The following is a 14,128-nucleotide window of genomic DNA, read 5'->3' on the forward strand; positions in this document are numbered from 1 at the left end:
TCGTCCATTGCAGGTGTCCTCGTCGTTCTAGGTCTTCCCCAGTCGCGAGTCAGAGGTTGGAATGTTCCGTGCTCCCTAAGACGCCGATCAATTGCTTCGAACGTCTTCCTGTCGGGACACCTTCATTCTGGAAATCTGTCTCGATACAAATGTACCGCGCCACGGCTACTGCCCCGTGCTAATCCATACATGAAATGGGCATCTGCCAACTCCGCATTTGTAAACATTGCACTGACTGCAAAACCACGTTCGTGATGAACACTAACCTGTTTATGCTACGTACTGATGTGCTTGATGCTAGTACTGTAGAGCAATGAGTCGCATGTCAACACATGCACCGAAGTCAACATTAGCTTCCTTCAATTGTGCCAACTGGCGGTGAATCGAGGAAGTACAGTACATACTGACGAAACTAAAATGAGCTCTAACATGTAAATTAAGCGTTTCCGGACACATGTGCACGTAATATCCTTTCTTTATTTGTGTGTGAGGGATGTTCCCTGAAAGTTTGGCCGTACCTTTTCGTAACACCCTGTATTTCCATCTGTCCCCGCATTTCACCTACATGCGCGCGGGAAACCGCCTACAAATTACAAACAGAAGCCGGCCTGTGCAGCACACCGATGGCCCTTTACACGGTTTGTGGATTCTAAAGTTATGACTTATCTCCCTGTCCCCCAATATAGAGCTGTAACGCTCGTATGACAACGTAAAATGGATTTTATTAGAAACCTACGATCACATTTCCTAAAATAAATTTAAAAGTAGCGCAGTAAATTCATAAAAATCTTGCAGTCGGTCTTTCTACAGTCTTTTATAGCGTAATACTAGCCTGAAAGATACTATTCTTAAAAAACCGGCAGTGTGAATTAAAAAGCTGTCGCGCAGGCGCGACACCGGCAGTGAGTTAAGCACCAGGCGGCTGGCGCAGTGGCACAGACAGCCACGCGGAGGCGGCGCCTCATCCGCAATCAGCGCGCCGCGCCCGCACATAAATCTGCATTTTTATTTCATCTGCGCGCCTCCCTGTGGATCCGCCTGACGGCGCCAGCGACCGGAGCTGAGCCGCCGCGCAGTGCCCGGCGCTGCTACTGTGCCGTGACGTCACAGCGAGGATGCACGCAGCCGTGCGGTCACCCGGACGTTGTGAAAACTCACCACCTATGGCGAACTCAAACACAACAACGGAGACAGCATAACATAGGGGCGTACGATAATGCGCTCGCTGTCCACTGTGCCTCTAGAAGCTTGTGCTGTCCCCCCTTTGTGGTTACAGCTCCCCTATATAATAGGCCGAATCGTCCGTCCAGCTCTGAAGATTCGGCAATGTTTACCTTGTGGGTGGTTAACCTACTCGCGCAACTTTCCTTATAAAATATTTAAGGGGAGGTTTATTATCTCTTGATTCAAAAAATGGATTTTTTTAAATGGCATTTTTGGATCCTTAAAAGTGTTTACAATCCACTCCTCAAACGGTTTTTCCGAATACGGAACGGAAATGTTTGTTATTCGCGGTTGAACAAAAAAATGCACCTGCCTGAAATCGGCCTTTTTCACGCACCAGTTTTTTTTCCGGAGGACGAGTTATTGTACCAGTGCTTGGGAGGAAACACACACAATTCAAATGAAACTCTGAACTCGTTTGTTTGGAAGTAAGCCCCCAAGCATTTGCACTCTGGTGCGAAGACTGTGGAGATTGCGACTTTCCTGGCAGGAGCAGCTTCAACGAAGGGTATTCAGCAATTCTGAAGACCATGACAACGATGGACGTGACCCTGGGACTCTATTCAATGCAGTTCGCCAAGCATTCGGACGACCACCGGATTCAAGCGGCCGAACACAGCTTGTCACCGGCCGTAAGAGCTGCTCTGGAGCAGTGCAGGATGGCCCAGATCGAGCAGAACGCCCTCTATGAGGAAGAGGGAGGACTAATTTATGGAACCGGAATAGCAGATTGAACGTAAGTTGTATAATATTGAATTTATATGTAGCCAAAACTTCAAACGCGTTTTTCTCGAATTTTTTTTTTTTTTAATCGCGCGGTATGGTAACTTCAAATCTACTGAACCGATTGGCACGATTCTTTGTTTCCGGTGAAGCTAACTACATTGTCTATTATTTGTACCACTTATTCCGATGCATCAACTATAAATATTTTTACTTGGCCGACGAAGTCGAAAAATAGATGAAGAAAACCCTATTTTTTTTTCAAATGGCCGCCATTTTGTTACCTATGGTCCAAATAACTTAAGTGAGGTACAACTCCTAAAGAATCTTATATACTCCGCTAACGTCAACTCAATTTTAATTTCAGACGAGCCGGCTGACCTGTGACATACGGCACGTGCAGGTCTACATCGAAATTTTGCTTCGTTCCCACGGCACTTCCACCTTTGCTCTTCGACATTTCGGGTCGAAAAAATTCCGGTTTGTAGAGGAAATGTCAATAAACATTTTGACCAAATTTGACATTGATATCTAACACACATCCAGAGAAAAAAATTCTCAAAAAACAAGCTTTTTTTCGGGCCAAAGATAGTAAATCTTCCCTTAATAGTCCTTGTATGACGTGTACCACACAGAAATTACTGTGTATAGAGGTATTTCGAGTTCCCTTTTCACGTAACCGAAAAACTGAATTGAAATATTACACTGCTACGGAAATGTACACCCAGAACTCAAGTGGTAGTTTGTAAAACATTAAATGTAACGAGTTAAGAACCTCAAATATGGATGTTATGCGACACCAACCTGCGCCTGTTTATTAGTTTTTGCCCGTATGTAGGCACTTGTGAAAGTCAGGAGAACGAAAAACCAGTCCAAGTTGCATATTTTTACTGTTGTCTGTATGGACTGTAAATGCTCATTGAACTTTTTGACGTCTTCGGAAACGCAATTTTCGGCTATGTTATGCTGATTTGAAAATGGGTCTCGTCCCGAAACCAGTCATTGAATGAATAATAAGTAAAATTTTGCAACTTGGACTGGTTTTTCGTTCTACTAATTAACAGAAGTTGCTGACCCAAGCTACTCCAGCATGCTGGAAGTTTGTAAATACTTGTGAAAAAGGTGTTTAATTTTTAATCTGTAGCTTCTTTAAGAAATGCGGCATTTTTATTGTGCGAAGGGGGAAATGGATAGTTTCATGTTACAGTGGAACGAATTGTTATTAATAATTTCGCCTATCATTTAACCAGTACTCATTATTTGTAGTTCGTGATAGGTTTGTTGCTTGCTGAGTGGTGGTAAAAACTTTATTCCTTGAAGGTTCTGTTACTTGTGCACGTTTCCTCAAAATTACCAATCCGCTATAAAAAAACATCTTAATTACCACTCCTCCTACCGTACCCATATAAGAAATGGGATGAAGCATTATTCAGTTTGAGTTTGTATGTATAAATACATCAGAAATATTCCTTTCCTCTTTGTCAACTGCGAAAACTTCTCAGGAACCGAAAAATTTTGAGACGAATTGCTTCAGCATTGTTTTCGACGGACGGAAGAAATGCAACTGTACACAATTGGTTTCATGTTTGTCGCTCTTTTTATTAACGTAAGTTTAGAATACACAACTGAGCGCCAGGTCCCGGTTCCCAGGTCTCTCTGCGACAATTTATGGTCCATCACTTTCTTTGTTCGTGTCGCTTGGAAATCTTAATGTGCGCAAACCATTTTTGCAATAGTCCAGTGCACGACGAATTCTTCAATACACTTAATTAGAAATTTCCACTTGCATCATGATTCATGTGTAAACAAGTATTAATATCACGTGTAAACAAGTATGAATATCCTACACTTATGGGAAAACATGGCGGACAGTTCGGCTCATGTTACAGATGCTTTCTACGTGGTCTAGCGGTCAGCGTCACTAGCTACTGAAGTGCATGTCCCAAGTTCGATTCACTGTAACCATCTTCAATTATTCTGTGGAAAGACGCCCGGAACGCAAGCAGCCGAAGTGGTGTCAAGTGGCAAGGCTTTGCACGAAGCTCGTACCCACATAGCAGGTCTTTAAAGCGTGTGCGGCTGCGTTGCCTCTCTCAGATGCGACACTGTACACACAGAGGCTACTCTTGTGTTCTCCGTTTGATAAAGCTGACGGTTGACACAGTTTTTCTGTGAAGACAGTACTTTCCGGTAAAACCCAGTAATGTCGATTTTAATTTGTGGATATTTTGTCTTCCGCGTCGAATTTCTTACCTGTTGTGTAACTACTGCATGCTCGATGGAACTCTCAACTATACTCCTCCATTCTACGGCGTTTGTCCGCAGTGATTTCCATTCACTGTTTTTATCATATTCTGGTGTCCAAAATTAAAGCAACAAACAGAAATTTTGCAAGCTTACTTTTATTTTGCCACAAAACAGGATAAACAGGTGACAGTAAAATAGAAACAATGTAAAGAATACAGAACGTGAACAACTGCAACATTCGTAACGATAAATAAAAATTTTTGCCTTTTTTCCTACTTAACGCATTTGCAATCACATTCCGACAAGTGGTTAATGTGCTCAGAATGGGGTAGGACCACCTATGGCAGCAATGATGGAACATGCTGTGAGTTATGTCATCAGTCTCATTTTGAGGCAGTAACGGCCATTCTTTCTGCAGAGCTACTCGCAGTCTTCGAGAGTTGTTGGTGAATGCTGAAGTGATGCAATCCGTCTCCCTAGTGCACGCCAGACATGATCTATGGGATTCAAATGGAGAGAGCGAGCAGGACACGCAACGCGTACGATATCCTCCGTTTCCAAGAAAACCTCAACCACCCGTGCTCTATGAGATCGAGCAGTATCGTTCACCAATACGAAATCTGTACCGACAGCACCTCGCAACAGCCGCAAATGAGGTCTCAAGATCTCGTCACGATACCTGACAGCACTTAAACCTTGCCGATTCACCCGTACAATTTCATGAACAGGGGTTCGAAACCCCACCCACACCATTAGGGATCCTTCGTAATATAGGTCTCTTTCCACAATGTTTGGGTCCCGAAATCGTGTTCCACATTCCCTGCAGATGCGAATCCCTTGAGAACCACTCTCCAGACTACATCGGGACTTATCCGTGAGAACAATATTGTCCCACTGTTCGGCTTCCCAGGAGGCATGTTGACGACTCTGCTCTAGACTTCCCTTCTGTTAAGACGCGTCACAGGTAGACATACAGTAGGTCTCCGACAATGAAGGCGACTGTGCCGAAGCCTTCTGCAGACCGTTTGCCTCCATACAACGCGTCCAGTGGATGCTGCGAGCTCACGTGTCAGTTCCCGTGCAATATTAAGGCGCTACTGTCGTGCCCTTGAGAGGTGGCATGAGCCCCCTCTCATATTTCTATCTTACGATTTTCCTCTCTAATTGCATGCGGTGAAAAGTTGCTATTCCTTCACAAGCGGACTTCCCACGCAGCGTCTCTCGTCACCCAGGTGGTCCGGTGACAGGCGGGCTCTGCGGATCTCGAGAGGGTTAAGCGGACGAGTGTGAGGGAGTCGAGTGAATGCTTTCCAGACGCCGACATTGTCAAAAGACACGCCCGGAGGGGCCTGAAGGAGCGGCTGGGCTAGAGGTTCCGTTACTTCGCAGAAACTTAGCGAAAACACTTTCTGTCGGGCTACCAGCGAGGCGTGGGAATGACTTGTGTACCCAGGCAGTTGTGGCGGGAAAATTCCCGCGTTTTCTGCAAAATAGTAACTGTGATTGGCTTGCTCAGGGCATAGCTCCGTGACGTAGCAAAATCAGCGCAGAAATTGGCGCCAAGAATCTCCATTGGTGGAATGTTAGTGCTCCGGCAATGGAGTGGAACTTTCCGCCGGTTTTCGAGTTGCTGATTGGAACGTTTAACCACGGCCACTGTCGTGGGGGCGGGAATGTTCTGTGTTCGACCTGTACGGGTGCTCAGGGGTAGTCGGCTCTCGCCTTTCGGTCGAGGACGTCGAAGCAACCAGCCATCGCCTCCGGTACGCCAGTTCGTGTTCTTGCAGTTAAGAAGACAGTTTGGTAATGTATGTCCGCAGCACCGGCAGATAGGGATTTACCTAGGTGATAATCAGAGCTCAGCAGAGCGCGCCTGTTCGTCTTTTTCTAACTTTGTTCTGTCTTGAGTAGCAGCAATTAATGTTGGGTTAGCTGTGTGTCTCTCTTAAGATTTGAGTGGCAAGGAATTGGCTCCACATACCACTTCGTCATAAACCTCACAATCTAGTTTAGGGACAACTTCACCTTCACAGCGTTTGTTTGAGTATCCAATGTGAGCCAATTTGATGTATTATAAATGTTTCATGTGTTTTGTTTATTATTTTGTGTTTAGTCTTAATAAATCATATTGTTATTTTGGACAGAACTTTCATTCGGTTAATCCGTAGAGCAACCCATCATTTCTCACTACGATAATGAAACCTTCCTTTATTTAACTTATTTATCAAATTAAATTATTGCAGGCGCCAAACTCTTTTCTACTCCACTTGCAGGGTTGATTACAGTCAGTTCGCGTATATTTTTTAATCCATGTGCAACAGCAAAAGTCGGAGTTAGAATAGGGGGGGGCTTAGAGCATCATTTACATATGTAGATTCTAGAAGAATTTAGTGTTAAATACACTGCTTGCCCCGGCACCTCGCACCCTTACAGCCAAATAACGGTGCTCTCTTCTGATATCACACGTGGTCGGCTCTGCTCTGGTCTTTGGGATACGGTTTCGGTCTGTATACACTGTCGCCACATGCGAGAAACAAAAGAACGATTCACACTAAACGATCGGCCCCTATCAGTTTGCAGCTGTCCTGCTTCCTCTCTTTCTCTGGCCGTCCACCGCAGAGAGTCTGGTAGGCGTCTTTTCTGTGCCGCACTGGACCGTCTGTGATTGTGAAAATTGGGCTACCCGGTAAAGACAAAGTCGTTTCACGGGTGCCCTGACGTCGTCGTTGGCGTGGTTGTCCGCTGGCCGGAATGCCGTCTTCCGTGCAGAAACGATAGTACGAACATGTGGTTGACTGTTTATTTGATTATAACGTCGATTACACACAGGACGGGGAAACAGCGGTTTGTTGCTTTAATTTTGGACACCAGTGTCCTTACCGCCACCTCTGAATCAGCGACAGCGTCGTGTTTCAACATCAGAACAGTGCGTTGCGTAGTGGTGCGATACGCATTTCATTTTGCTGAGTTCCTTCTAGCAGTTTCATTACCGCAGAGTGCGGAGCATGTTTATTGTTGGTCGATTGCGAATTTATGTTCTAGTGCACTGCTATGGAAACTGTCAAAAGAATGAATATTTAATGGTGGATGGTGACAATAGCACAACTAGTTATTCGATAGTTATCCACCTAGATAGTTACGAAAGTATTCAAAAGCTTCATAATAGTTTTGTAACTCTTGCTAGACTTGAGGCTGGTTCTCTCACGACTTACTGCGATCTTTCTGTAGTAATGCGCAACTGTAGCTGATCATACAAGAACAGTCCAAACACACAAGTGCTGGCATTATTTTTATGTTGACGTCCTTTTCTATATTAGCCCATACCTCGATACGTGGAGTAGCTTCGCGAATCTCACTTCCCAAAATGTGGCACAAGCGTGGTGACCAATATGCCCAGGTGATATCAGTTTCATACAGAAAACAAAATTCCGTACTAGATTTACAACGGCTGAGCGTGATCCAGTTACGGTAGACGGTTCGGTGAGGGCACAGGCGACGGAGCACCACTTCCCACCAGTCCGTCGACTCCGACGTCAGCTGCCTCATCCTTCACTTACACCTACGCCGGCCGGTGTGGCCGAGCGGTTCTAGGCGCTACAGTCTGGAACCACGCGACCGCTACGGTCGCAGGTTCGAATCCTGCCTCGAGCATGGATGTGTGTGATGTCCTTAGGTTAGTTAGGTTTAAGTAGTTCTAAGTTCTAGGCGACTGATGACCTTAGACGTTAAGTCCCATAGTGCTCAGAGCCATTTGAATTTGAACTTACACCTACAAGGCGTAAACGGTAACTGTAGAGGAAGTCGAGACGAACAATTTGATGCAGTTTTAAGACCGGAAACATGGTCCAAGCAGGCTGCAATATATTTATCGTCTGTCGTATCAGCTAATTTCGACCGTGGGTCATTTTCGAGCACCTGAAATACATCCGCAAAAATGGTGACATTGGTTTATACATCTTCTGTCCTCATGATAGATCTCGTCTACAAACGTACTTGATAGACGAAGTTACTTACTTGTCACAAGCCTCACGGTTAACATTACATTTGACTAAATAACCAGTAAATATGTAATGGCACACATCGTTTCCTCGTGCATGTGTACGAAAATGGCTCTGAGCACTATGGGACTTAACATCTATGGTCATCAGTCCCCTAGAACTTAGAACTACTTAAACCTAACTAACCTAAGGACAGCACACAACACCCAGTCATCACGAGGCAGAGAAAATCCCTGAGCCCGCCGGGAATCGAACCCGGGAACCCGGGCGTGTACGACAGATACGATATCTATATGTGGTATAATAACAAACTAATTGTATATGCATTATACTCGCCGTGCATTACTTTGACGAGGTATCTGTTAGAGGTTAAATTGGTGAACGTATTTGATTTTTACAATATGTAAAATGTAGCGAGTATAATTTATATACAATTACTTTGTCATTGTACCTTATATTCTATAGTTTTGTGTTTCCTTAGTCTGCTTTGTCATCCTAGATTGTAACAAACATAAAGCACTCCGTTTTCAGGCCACTAGTGGCCCATCGGGACCATCCGACCGCCGTGTCATCCTCAGATGAGGATGCGGATAGGAGGGGCGTGTGGTCAGCACACCGCTCTCCCGGTCGTTATGATGGTATTCTTGACAAAAGTCGCTACTATTCGGTCGAGTAGCTCCTCAGTTGGCATCACGAGGCTGAGTGCACCCCGAAAAATGGCAACAGCGCATGGCGGCTGGATGGTCACCCATCCCAGTGCCGGCCACGACCGACAGCGCCTAACTTCGGTGATCTCACGGGAACCGGTGCATCCACTGCTGCAAGGCCGTTGCCTTTGTAACGAACATAACGTGCCAGTAAATATTGCGTGACAGTCGTACATAGTACTATCGATAGTCATTCGCTACACCGTAACAGTTGTGCCTATAGTATGATGTCGCAGCTTTCTCTAGGTCTATTACTGATGGATTGTATTTGTGGCACATGAAAACGGTGTGTGCCGTTACATATGTTCTGGCTACTTAGCCAAACATGAAGTGAAGCATGATACTTGTGACAAGTAACTGACTTCGTCTATGAAGTACGTACGTACACGAGATCTTTCACACAGACATAAAATGTATTAAAAAAATTGCCACCATTTTTTGATGTATTTCAGGTGCTTGAAAATGAGCGATGTTCGAAATTAGCTAATAGCGCATACAATAAATAGGTAACTATGCTTTCGTTCTTAAAATTTATTGAGGCTATGTACCCCAATAAGAAAAATTTCTAAAAAAACGTTTGATATAAGATCTACAAAGTCCGGAAACAGCTTCACAGAGAGTTAGAGAGGCTTCCTAAGCTATAGCGCGGGGTTTTCAATGCCTTCCCGCCGTCTTAAGCCACCGGTGAAGTCGGTCTTAACAGTTTGAATTTGATTTCGTTTTCTCGCTAAAAATGGTCACTAATCATTAAATAAAGATTGTTCTTGCACTTACAAACTGTAAAATTTGTGTTTGTGTAAAATTTAGCTCAAACCTTTGCGAATTTTAACAGCGTAAAATTAACAAACGAATCATTTTGTTCGACTGGCTTTCTCACTATAGGTCTACTGTGCTGATAAGTATTAAGTTTAGATGGAATTCTAGACGTAATTAGTTTTTGTAAAAAAGTCCTTTTTCCTTCCACTTGTCAATGGAAATTTACTAATATTAATAGCATTCGGTCGTCAGGCCACAAGTGGCCTACTGGGACCATCCGACCGCCGTGTCATCCTCACTGGAGGATGCGGATAGGAGGGGCGTGTGGTCAGCACACCGCTGTCCCGGCCGTTATGATTGTATTCTTGACCGAAGCCGCTACTATTCGGTCGAGTAGCTCCTCAATTGGCATCACGAGGCTGAGTGCACCTCGAAAAATGGCAACAGCACATGGTAGCCCGGATGGTCACCCATCCAAGTGCCGACCACGCCCGACAGCGCTTAACATCGGTGATCTCACGGGAACCGGTGTATCCGCTGCAGCAAGGCCGCTGCCCTTACTAATATTAAAGAAATAAAATATTCCAAAAATCTCCGACTATACCGATGCTTAGAAGGTAGAAAGAATATTGAAAATCCGGCGAAGCGCTTATGCGCAGTAGCTCACGAAGCTTTTTAAGTCAATCTGTCGATGGATGGTTCCCGACTTGAGACACCGCAACTGTCCCGTATCAAATACTGTTTGCATCCTGTACACTACGCATGCCACCTAATTCTGTGTGGCGGAGGGTACTTCTAGCATCACTATTACTTGCATGCGCCTCGGCTGTTGCATTCGAAAACACTACCAAGGCAGAACCACTGTCGCTACGCCTTCCTAGGATCACTTAATTTACGTGATTTTCTCGTCGAGGTCATTTTGTGTGCAGTATGTTGGAGGAGTTACTGTGCTCCCCATTCCTCTCGGAAAGTGTGCTCCAGGATATTTTAACAACCATTTCCGTGATGCACATCGCCTCTATTGTAACATCTGCGCCGGCCGGTGTCACCGAGCGGTTCTAGGCGCTTCATTCTGGAACCGCGAGACCGCTACGGTCGCAGGTTCGAATCCTGCCTCGGGCATGGATGTGTGTGATGTCCTTAGGTTAGTTAGGTTTAAGTAGTTCTAAGTTCTAGGGGACTGATGACCTCAGATGTTACGTCCCATAGCGCTCAGAGCCATTTGAACCATTTGTATGTCTAGGTTAGTCGGAGGAACCACGCTAGAGATTATGGTACGATCTTGGATTCCCGGGACCGATATATTGCCAGTATCGATACGAGTAAAAAAAACTCGTCGAAATTGTAGATTCCCGTGGTTGTAATTAAATTATGATTATTTAAATTACGATTAAAGTACAGCTACTCACAGAGGTCCAGTGCGGGCTGTAATTATCGTTTATCAAGGGAACTTGGTAGATATTCTAATGCGTTACTGCGGAACCGATTTACACTGGGGGAAAAAAAAGTTCGAATTTTGGGTAACAAGGGCTAATCTGGCGCTGTACAGCATCTCGCAGACGTCTCTCGTGCTCATACTCAGCAAACTGTGCAAGCGGAAGTTAATAACAAAATCAACATTATGCCTTTGTCGCTCGTTTGATCTCTTTGCCCATGTTGCGTTCCTAATCCATAACATATGAGAGCATTTCTATTCTGTGCGTCTTTCTTGCAGTCACAGCGCCAGATTTGCATCTACTGGCTAAAATTAGGACTCATTTTCCCGTGTTAGTTGGTTCTGCATTAATGCATTATAGGATATCTACCGAGTTTCGTTACCATACGATAATTACAGCTCATACCAGATCTCTGTGAGTAGCTGCATTTTAATTACGACCACGCAGTACCAATGACGCAGCGCTACGGTCGGGAAATTCTGCGCTACGACCTGCAGTGTGACTTGCCGAGTGTAAACACATACAAGTTTAATATTAGCGCGTCTGGCACTACAACGCGGTGTTTTCCCGCGCGGTACCCTGTCAAGTGGATGCACTGCCACCAACACATTCCCAGGGCATAGATGCCTGTCCTGAAGAATGATTCTCAAGTGTTATAACCTCACAAGTGGACTGAAAGAAACTTCCCTAGGTATCGGAAGTGGGAGGGTGGCAAATATCACGAATACGCTCAATGTTCTAACACTTCATGTTTCATTTCCATCAATCGCCCCAGAAGCACATCTGGTTTATGGATGGTACAGTGCGCTGATGAAGGGTTAGTCTGATCTTTGACTGTTTCAACCAGGTGGCAGAGTACTGGCCAGTTTTTGTTCAGGTTTTCATTTCTAGTGTACAGTGGTGGACCTACCATTCAAAAAATGTCTCTGAGCACTATGGGACTCAACTGCTGTGGTCATAAGTCCCCTAGAACTTAGAACTACTTAAACCTAACTAACCTAAGGACATCACACACATCCATGCCCGAGGCAGGATTCGAACCTGCGACCGTAGCGGACACGCGGTTCCAGACTGAAGCGCCTAGAACCGCACGGCCACAGACCTACCATTCATTCACAACAACAAATAGGAGAATAAATTCGCTGGAAGATTCAAAATGGAACAAAAATGTGTCGGCTAGAGCTAATTTTTAAAGAGGTAGCCGTAAACAAATCCTGACTGAGCGAATGCTGCTAGCACTTGGCCAATCTTTTTAGTTTCGTAAGCGTTAATTCTTTCTTCAATCGCTCCCCTTGAATCTAAATAAGGACACGTATGTTGAGAAAGTGTGTTATGGAGGTACTATCGTACACAGTAACGGATATGCAGCTGTCCCTTGCGTTACTCCGGAATTTGCTTTCTCTTCTCCCCGCCGAGTTGCCGCCTGCCGCGCAGTCTTGCGGAGGTTCTCCGCTGACTGCCTGCTGGAATTCGCCGTCCGGTACTGCTGGCTGCTGCTGCTGCTGCTGCTGCTCGGTGCGCGGACTGTGCAGACGGCCACGTTAACATTCCCGCAACGGGATTAGCGCGTCGCAGCAATCCCGTTCTCATCTGGGCCAGAGCGGCGCAGGGAGCGACGCGCGCCCAAACGAGATGGCGGAATGCGGCAGGCAGCCTCTGTACTGTACTGTGAAACTCGCAGCCGTCTGCGCCTCAGGGCCGGAGGTGCTGGAATTGCAACGCAGCTCTCGACGTGGGAATGCGCACAGAGGCGATAAAGCGCCCTCTGCCCCGTGCGGGGGCCTGCAGCGTGCAGCGTTCTGACGCCGCCCGGGACCCGTTAGCGAAGGGTAACAGGTGACCTGCCGGACCACACGACACCACGTTCCTAGAGGTAGGTAAAGGCCATGTAAGTCGCGGCACACCATCCCATCACTGTCTTTAACGCAACCGTTTCTTGTCAACTGTATCACTCGGTTATACCTATCGGTGCAAGGTTTTTTATGAAGCAAGTCAGCTTTCTCCCAAACCTCACATATCTAAAAATCGGAATTTTTTCGAAACTGCTATTTCTGAAGCTATAATTAACACTTTCAAGTAATGTATCCAAATATTCATTCTACAATTATTATTTTTCAGAGGAGGGAGGGGGCAGGGGAGGGGGAGAGGGGTCCACTGGGGGCCGAACTACACAATAACCCTGAGTTCGGTGTGAGGCGGCGGCTGACGCGGGGTGAGTGGACTGCTGTAGTCTGTTGTGTACCACTGTGTGTTTTTTAAACAGGAGCTCCTCTTATCCAGACACCGATTGTTGCCAGACAGTACATGATATTCGTACCAACTTTGATTGAAATCGGACCAGTGGTTTACGAGGAGATGCAGAACACGGAAGACACACAACATACATATATATAGGGTGCTCCATTGATCGTGACCGGGCCAAATATCTCACGGAATAAGCGTCAAACAAAAAAACTACAAAGACGAAACTTGTCTAGCTTGAAGGGGGAAACCAGATGGCGCTATGGTTGGCCCGCAGATGGCACTGCCATAGGTCAAACGGATATCAACTGCGTTTTTTTAAATAGGAACCCCCATTTTTTTTATTACATATTCGTGTAGTACGAAAACAAATATGAATGTTTTAGTTGGACCACTTTTTTCGCTTTGTGACAGATGGCGCTGTAATAGTCACAAACATATGGCCCACAATTTTAGACGAACAGTTGGTGACAGGTAGGTTTTTAAATTAAAATACAGAACGTAGGTACGTTTGAACATTTTATTTCGGTTGTTCCAATGTGATATGTACCTTTGTGAACTTACCATTTCTGAGAACGCATGGTGCTACAGCGTGATTACCTGTAAATACCAGATTAATGCAATAAATGCTCAACCTCAATGCATTTGGCAATACGTGTAACGACATTCCTCTCAACAGCGAATAGTTCGCCTTCTGTAACGTTCACACATGCATTGACAATGCGCACACGCATCTTGTCAGGCGTTGTCGGTGGAAAACGATAGCAAATATCCTTAAACTTTCCCCACAGAAAGA

The 14,128-nt window shown here is 45.4% G+C and overlaps 1 pseudogene; it reads right to left on the reverse strand.

Annotated features, from left to right (window-relative positions):
• Positions 1–10,093: 10,093 nt before the first annotated feature.
• LOC126200113 (5S ribosomal RNA) lies at positions 10,094–10,211 on the reverse strand (annotated as a pseudogene).
• Positions 10,212–14,128: the final 3,917 nt, after the last annotated feature.

This window comes from Schistocerca nitens, chromosome 8 (assembly GCF_023898315.1).
Source record: "Schistocerca nitens isolate TAMUIC-IGC-003100 chromosome 8, iqSchNite1.1, whole genome shotgun sequence".
In the NCBI taxonomy this organism is placed as follows: domain Eukaryota; kingdom Metazoa; phylum Arthropoda; class Insecta; order Orthoptera; family Acrididae; genus Schistocerca; species Schistocerca nitens.